The following is a 9,311-nucleotide window of genomic DNA, read 5'->3' on the forward strand; positions in this document are numbered from 1 at the left end:
TGACTTATTCCAATTAGTCAATTCCATTAGGTTTTACATCACATATTTTATATATATTTTGTGTTGCATTTACTCATTGTCATAAACTGACACCAATGTTTTTTTCTTTACTCACTGAAATACAGTAATTAATGTTGTCCATTTATTAATATATACTACATCTGGTCATGAACATGGCTAAAGCCGTTTAAAACAACTTCTATATTCTGAATGGTGGTCTTTTAGCAGGGTGACATTGGGGTATCTATCTCTCAGACGATAATGAAGCAACTGTTTGCAATAATTGTTGTATGAAAAGTACAAGTACATATTGGATAAATATGCGGCATTGGAATAAGCCGACGTAGCGCAATTGGTAGAGCAACTGACCGGCAATCTGAAGGCTGCGAGTTCAGCTCCCGTCAGCCGCATTAATTTTTTTAAAATTATATTGGTGTTTCAGACTAATAATTATTGCTTAAAAATAATTAATGTTTTGTTTCATATCTTCATATTTGTTTTGAAGTTGGACCTTTTCCCAGAAGACCATGGATCTTCCCAACACAGAGAGTGTTTCCATCAAGGAGGAACCGGGGTCCCAGGAAGAGGGTGGATCTGAAATGCCAAATACAGATATAGATTTTTACCTCCCGGATTTGAAAACGGAATGTTTGCAGTATGCGGCGACCAGTAAGTTGATGTTTCGCAATTAAGACATAGTCATTCTTTAGGACGTCCTTTTTGTTGTGGGGGCAAGAACTGTCTGCCAGCCTAAAATAATATTTTAATACGGAAACACTGTTTCACGGATGGCAACCCGACGTGAAACAGAGCTCGCTGCCAATCCATTACCGACGAGCATTCCTGTTTCTCTGATCTGACCTGACGGTCGACATTTCTTGATTCCTACTAAATCCTTCTGATATTCTAATCGTGTAATAGTGTAACGTGTTTGCAATAAACTTAAATTATCAACTACATCTGTTTCACTCTATCATAACCTACACTATACACATTTATTGGCAGTTATAAGGTAAGTATACACGCACAACACCTTAGCCAAATTGGTGACCCATCGACTCAGAACAATATACCGACTTTAGTATTTTAAAATCATTTTGCAACATTCCGTCACCGCCAAGGATCAGAAAAGAGAAACAGCAATCCCGGGCAAGATCAGTAAGTAAAATCCAATTCATATATCTCTTACAAATCAATTTTTTAATATAAATGCTAGTAAATGTCCCGGTAATTTAAGGAAATATACACGTGGTATAGTTCCCATCAATACCCTATTTTGTCAATCAATCCCTAGCTTGAAATGTTTTACTATTTTTATGAAAATTAAGTGCGTGTTAAAATTAATTTCAGTGAGAACGATCCTGAAATCAGGCTGTCAACAACGTGGCTAACCATGGCATCATAATCTTGCGATGAATTACAACCTACCCACTACAACCTACAACGGCAGCATCTACTCCCCGGACAAGGAAGATGACGCAACAATCCACGTGGACAACCTGCAGTTGAACAAGCCAACCTACCCACATATCTCAATCAAGTAACCTATATCACGATTTCTTATTGCCATTTCGCAAAACAATGAATTGTTCAGCATACCTACATAATCATGTTTTAGATGTACATTATTGTAGTAATATTAAGGTTATTGTCCAATAATTGCCAAACCTTACTTTGAGGTAATTTAACATCATACTATTTTGTAATAACAAATTTAAATTATTATTGCACTATATAATAATAGCGCCATATTGGCATATTGGTATATCACAATAGCTTACGTGACGCGGTTTGCGTCTTCACTGAAATACAATACAAACGCGAACCCGCTAATAACTTGCTAATATATCCGGTAGATGGAATAGATTCTCTAACATATTATTCTCTAGTTTTTTTCTTTAATTTCGTATGTCTTGCATAACGTATTACGTATCATATTATTGGAAATGACCTCATCGGAAGAAACAAACATACCTTCATCGTTTCAAGAACCTGTAACAATTTCACAAGAAAAGTTGAACAATATGGAAGACCAACGCGCAGCACATTCGGAAGCAGATGTACATCATGTATTTTACCTACAAAAACAAATACTAAAGCTGCCCCTTCAAATGGAACAAATCAAACCAGTCATCAATCAGCCGTCTTCAATTAGAGAGAAACACAAGCAATAACCCGCGCATCTTCATCGCGCGAAGGACAATATTCCCGGCTCTGCTCATGGACTCCATCGGGACATCATTGTAGCGCCCAGGTCCCGGGAATCATCCCTGGCCAGCCTACATCGGATCTGAACGCCCTGGTTCCAGCAATCTGACCAGCGCTTCATCCATACATCGCGACCACCACGAGGACACGCAACACCCTCACTGGTCCAAACAACTCCCGCTCAATCGCCTGCAAGGTCCACTGTACCTTCGGCCTTTACGTCAGCACTGGCGTACTTGAAGAACCACGTTCTTCCCCAGTGCCTGATCATCATCGAGTCCGGTCACCAGCGCCCGGCGTCGACACACTGACCCGCGCTTGACCAACAAGCCGCAAAGCAAACCATCGCGCGCACCCGGAGAATTCTAAATCTGTCACATCATCTCTCAGCACGACTACCGCTTATCACCCACAAGCAATAACCAGTTTAAAGGCATCTTTCATGGCAAGTGGTGAGCAAAACTGGATGGAAACCCTCCCACTTATATTACCAGCCTGAGATCTACTGTTCGTGAGGAATTGAAATGTTCGCCAGCCGAACTAACTAATGGAAGAACTCTAAGACTCCCTCGCGATAATCATACATCTGTTCCAGACCCACCTGAATCAAAGACAACTACAAGATCAGGTCGTCAAGTCCATTTTCCAATAAGATACGGTACATACTAATGCACAAAAGACACAACTTTTTTAACATATAAATTTTCTGTAACTCATGATAGAAACAATGATTAAGAATCTACTCTTGCTATCGATTTAAAGATTGAATTCCATATACCAACATTTATATTCTCTAAATTAATGTTACATACATAATATTTAAGTGTACAGGTTCTTGATGAAAACCTGACCTTTATATTATAATTACTTTGCAAATTACCACGTTTTTTACAATTTTATAAAAAACCTTATTACGGTGAATACTTTCATCCTTTAAAACCATGAAGTGATACCATGTAATCGCACAAAGTTACCTAGCTAACTTTTAACTTACCATATTATAGTGCAAACTCATATACATATATTTTCTAGAATAATTATCCATTTCGCTATATGCGACAACTTCTGTATAAATCTTGTTCAGAAATAACTTACCACTATATGTGATGACTCTGTTATAAATATAAATGCTTTTAACCATGTTAGATCAAATGTACTGATCACGCATTCTGATGTAACATGTCGTTGAGACCTATATGTATTATTATTACTTTTTTTACAGAATTGAACCATTGTCATTTGTTCGTAAGAAAACATAGCCTTTTGATAATATTATCTATACAAACACATTCTACGAACATATGACAGTTGTTTTTTGTTATATTTTTAGTTATCTTGTAATCTCAAAGATAAACATTTAGAGTTATGTACTCACAGCCATGCTATTGCTAAATGTACTTTTACAAAAACATTTAAATATGTATTTTTTTCCTTTTTTTTACACTTTTCTCATTTACAAAAACATTTAAATATGTATTTTTTTCTTTTTTTACACCTTTTTTCCATAACAAGGATATAAATAATTTTAATATAGAGACATTAATAGTCGTTTCTTTTTGTTCAAAGATTGAAGAAACACTTCTGTACATACTTTATACGTTGATATCATGTTCCTATATTATAAGACAAATTTGTAGTTATTTAAATATGTAATAAATAATATTTAGAATAATCAACTTTAAAATAACTCAATAATTAACTTATGCTTAATTTCATAATATGCTCCGACAACACTGTTCGTAGATGCATTACCATATAAAAAGGTTTAGATAAGTTAAATAATAACCACTTGTGTCAAATGTTGTAATACCATTTATTGTTTTCAAACATTAAAGTATTAAATGCACTCTGTTTGCAACTTTTGGTTTTGAAAATAAATACAAAACATACAATTGTCGATGCAGTAAATGCTCCAATTATAAATATAAAATTTTGTCGATGCAGTAAATGCTCCAATTATAAATATAAAATTTTGTCGATGCAGTAAATGCTCCAATTATAAATGTAAAATTTTGTCGATGCAGTAAATGCTCCAAGAAAAACATACAGTTCGTAGATGCAGTACATGCTCCGAACATGTAATTATATCAACACATTTTTAAAAAAAGGATTTAACTTTCAAATAATGTTATTATTAGGAATTTGTTCATGACTATGCGTTCACAAACATATAAATGTATTGTTCATAAAGTAACTTCACCATTTAAGAGATATCTTTCTGAACGCATAGGCTTATGTTATTTTGCGATGACGTCACACACCGAATTTGTTTATATTATGTAACCGACGTCATGCAAATTTTGTGATATGTATATATTTTTCTAGAACCCCTAATTTTTTCTTTTATGTATCGTTGACACTGGGGGGAAGGTATGTGGGGGCAAGAACTGTCTGCCAGCCTAAAATAATATTTTAATACGGAAACACTGTTTCACGGATGGCAACCCGACGTGAAACAGAGCTCGCTGCCAATCCATTACCGACGAGCATTCCTGTTTCTCTGATCTGACCTGACGGTCGACATTTCTTGATTCCTACTAAATCCTTCTGATATTCTAATCGTGTAATAGTGTAACGTGTTTGCAATAAACTTAAATTATCAACTACATCTGTTTCACTCTATCATAACCTACACTATACACATTTATTGGCAGTTATAAGGTAAGTATACACGCACAACACCCTAGCCAAATTGTCATTCATTAATAATTCTGGTATCTCCTTTTAAATCTATCTTCACAGTAAACTATCAAACAAAGCAAACTTTTAACTTAAAATGTTCACAAAAGCTCCCTTTTTTTCGTGTTAAAACCTCAATCTGTACCCGATATTTGTAAGTTACATGTATACTTGATGCAAGAAATCATCATTCCTTTCGTATTATTTTACAATAAACAAAACTACGTTCTGAAGGAACTCAGTGTCTCTAGAGTAAATCGTTTTCTTTCTTGTTGCAACCATCCCTGGAGCGGACACCTGGCGTCATTTTTATGTCATAAATAAATTTAAAGTCTCTTGTCTAATTTTCCGCTTCAATAAGACTTTTCAATGATTTCTTCAATCGTTCATTTATATATGTATACATAAAAACAATAAATTTTGACGTAACTCCTTTTGGAGAACGAAGACCATATCTTTGTAATACGTTCTGTTATAAGTTGTGTAATGTGTAGTGTAATACGTTGTTAGTCCTTACATATCAATGTATGTATTATTGTTTTGTTTCACCAGGTAGCATTAATGTGGAGACTTTTACCACCAAGACAGAACCAGGACACCGAGAAGAGTTTGGAAGGGGAATTCCTTATAAGGAGATTGACATAGACCTCCCGGATGTTAAAAAGGAGTGCTTAGAGCGCTCTGAAATAATTACCAAAACAAAAGGTATAACCAATTTTTGTGTTTTGAAGTTAACAATTCATGCTCTCCTAATTAATGCGTTTTTTATGAATTAACTGTACGAGAATTATACGTTATCTTTTTCAGATTTGACAAACGTGAATACGCCTTCTGTGGATAAAAGATTATTTTGTTCTCATTGCATGTATTCCTGCTCTTTCAAGTCAACGTTTGAAATGCACTTGAGCACCCATACTGGAGAAAAACGTTTTTCATGTTCCGACTGCAACTATTCATTTTCTCAAAAAGGACATCTAAAAAGACACTTGCTGACTCACAGTGGAGAAAAAACTATTTCGTGTGCCGAATGCAACTATACGTGTTTTAGAAAGGATTCTCTGAAAAAACACATGCTTATTCACAGTGGGAAAAAACCTTTTTCTTGTTCTGACTGCAACTATTCGAGTTTTAGAAAGGAATCTCTAAAAATTCACATGTTTATCCACGGTGGAATAAAACCTTTTTCATGTCCCCACTGTAACCATTCATGTTCTACAAAGAGACAACTAAAAATTCACACGCAGATCCACAGTGGAGAAAAACCTTTTTCTTGTCCTAACTGCAGCTATTCGAGTTTTAGAAAGGATACTCTAAAAATTCACATGTTTATCCACGGTGGAAAAAAACCATTTTCATGTCCCGTCTGTTACTTTTCATGTTCTACAAAGGGACAACTAAAAATTCACACGTTTACCCACAGTGGAGAAAAACCCTTTTCATGTCCCGATTGCAACTATTCTTGTTCTATAAAGGGACAACTAAAAGTTCACATGTTAACCCACAGTGGGGAGAAACCCTTTTCATGCCCCGATTGCAACTATTCATGTTCTTCAAAGTCAAATATAAGACGCCACCTGCTGACCCACAGTTGAATAAAATTTTTCTTAAATGATAAAAGTTATTCCTCAAAGTATGGTAAATTATAATCCACTTCACAATGGAAATCACATTTTTACTGCATTCTCACACGTCAAAGGGGACCCTTTAGTAATAACTAACTCACCATCACGCCGTTTCACTGCAGATGTAGGCAGAGAGGATGGACCGACAAACAATGCGGTCATGGCATACATTCCTTGACATACATCGTCTCATACTCGTTTGGTTTGTTTGATTGTGCCGTGTCTTCTTCAGGCATCCCTGACGTCTTGTATCATTCACATTTGCGTCATGCATTTTTTAATTCCTTCGTTTATTCGCTCTACATGCCCAAAATTAAGTAATCAATAATATAACGGCAAGGCTGGTGGAGATCGACAAACGTTTATTTAGTTTATAGATACATCATAGATGGAGCTAGTCACACATATTAATTTTGTTATATCATTATATTCTATGCAAAATTATCGATGTGTATGTACGTCAATTTAATAATCATATATCTTTAAATAAGAAATTTATAACTTTAATTAAGAATACATCTTAAATGTTCGTAGTGTACATTTATTTATAAATTAGGTAGTAAATAGAATTAACCACAAAAAATAATACCATAAAGAACCATGGGTAGTATGTAACAGATAGAAAAATTGAGATTTCTCATAACCTGCCTCACTTGGATAGAGGCTAGCTTGTGTTGAGGCAGTCATTAAAAGTTAATTTAAATTCATATGAATATACCTACGAGAGCACCGGTAAAGGCAATATTATTACTTTTGATCCAAACAATTTTCTAATATGTAATTTTATTTTTCAAATTTGAGTATCACATATTTTAATCTTCTCTGGAAAAGGATTGTACAATCTTGTTGCGATGTACCTAAAATTTCTTTGACTGAAAGAATTTGGAGTAAATTTTTGAAATCGTTTCGAGTACAGCAAGTATTAATACCTGTTGTGTAGTATTTATGTATGTTTGTACAAACGAAAAGGTGCGTGAGGATGGCTTTTGCGTTTATCTGCTGAACGTCAAATACATTCATAATATTAAAGATTAAGTTCGAGTCTGTAATCAGAGGTATCCTAGGTATTTTTGATTATGGTTTTCTGTGCTTTTATGACAGCAAACTAGCTGACAGCAAAGTAGATCATTTTCAAGTGTTTTAAATCAAGAAAGTTTCGTATCGTTCTGAAAAAATGCATGGTTTTGTTATTCTGTTTGCATTTAATTGAGTGTGGAGTATTCATTTTAGGTATTGATCAATGGTAATACCGAGGTACTTCATCTGAGTAGAGCGCTCAATGTCGGGGCACTGACTGCATTCATCGTAATTCAGACATTGTAGAGTGTATTCGAATAGAGTCACCGTCGCCTATTTATAACCGACAAGCACACAAAAATTCAATTTATTGTTTTTGTGTTTAATTCGTAGAACTCCATTTAATTTTTTTATAAATTTAATTTAGATTAAATTTGATAATATTATTATTAAGTTCTGCAAGTGTTTTAGTTTTTTATTATTGTGACAGCTGTTTCGGCTTACAAGGCCATTTTCAAACTGTAAAACTGTGGACAGTTTGAAAATGGCCTTGTAAGCCGAAACAGCTGTCACAATAATAAAAAACTAAAACACTTGCAGAACTTAATAATAATATTATCAAATTTAATCTAAATCAAAAATTCAATACCTGATCGTCACCGGCGCAGACCTCTGCATCTTCCCCAGGGATAAACTCTCAGGACGTTATAAAAAACAACCATACCAACTATCAGCGGCCAATGGAACCATCTTACATTGACATACGGGAATCTTACATTGACCTTGAACATCGGACTCAGGTGAGTCTTCACATGGAGATTCGTCATCGCTGATGTCTCCAAACCCAAGATTAGCGTCGATTTTTAAGCCCATTTTGAGCTGCTAGTGGACGTCAAAAATAACCGCTTGCTGGACCGGACTACGAAACTATCAACCCAAGGACGTAGCAGCACTTGCGAAGTTGCCTCAGTAAAAACCGCGAAAGGGTCGACTACCTACCACCAGCTATTACAAAAATTCCCTGATCTAACGCGCCCGGATGGACATTTAAAGGCACCTTCCACTGTCCCGTCCCGGTATAGGCGACTTATTGTCACCCCTTCGGGACTCTCGCAAGAAGCTACTTTTTTATATTAAAGAATTCTAATTCTAAAAAGACTCTAGACCTTTAAATGTCCCTGCATGAGGTGTTAGCGAGCACTATGCAGGATGCTCATGTTAATGATGTTAGACGTGCACATGCGGTGTTAGTAGTCACATCACAAAATATGTAAAAACAAAGATGCAATTGAAGTATTTCAGGTCCTCGGCAGTCCCATAGGGGCGCAGCCAGTCGTAACTGGATGGACAGATAAGAGACACCAGGCACTCAACCAATCACCATATTCGGACGACTCCAGGTCCCCCCGTCAGCGGAAGACCCAGACGGCTTACGCCAGAGAGATTCCACGCGGCAAAGAAGGAGTTCGAGACCATGGTGTGGATGGGAATTGCCAGACCTTCCGAAAGCTACTGGTCATCACCACTCCACATGATACCTAAAACTGACGACCAGTGGAGACCATGCGGTGATTTCCGCGGACGAATGATATATAATGACACTTATAAATGACGATGATCCTAGCCGCGTCACCGCTGCTAGGATCATCAAATCATAATCACACCGCATGTGTAGAAAGGCGAAGAATAGCTGAATCATGTCATGATGTCTATTTGTTTCTCGATATATAAAAGAATTGAAATAAACAATATTTAATAAAATAATTAAAACACTTTGTTTTTACC

At 35.9% G+C, this 9,311-nt stretch overlaps 1 long non-coding RNA gene across 1 annotated transcript; it reads left to right on the plus strand.

Annotated features, from left to right (window-relative positions):
- Window positions 1-595: 595 nt before the first annotated feature.
- Window positions 596-6,811, plus strand: LOC149409265 (uncharacterized). Its single transcript, XR_016305228.1, has 3 exons — window positions 596-669; window positions 5,440-5,592; window positions 5,695-6,811. It is a non-coding gene; the product is annotated as an uncharacterized LOC149409265 (long non-coding RNA).
- Window positions 6,812-9,311: the final 2,500 nt, after the last annotated feature.

The sequence above is a fragment of the Hesperophylax consimilis genome, unplaced genomic scaffold (genome assembly GCF_061612785.1).
Source record: "Hesperophylax consimilis isolate HC1 unplaced genomic scaffold, BYU_Hcon_1.0 scaffold_32, whole genome shotgun sequence".
Taxonomy (NCBI): domain Eukaryota; kingdom Metazoa; phylum Arthropoda; class Insecta; order Trichoptera; family Limnephilidae; genus Hesperophylax; species Hesperophylax consimilis.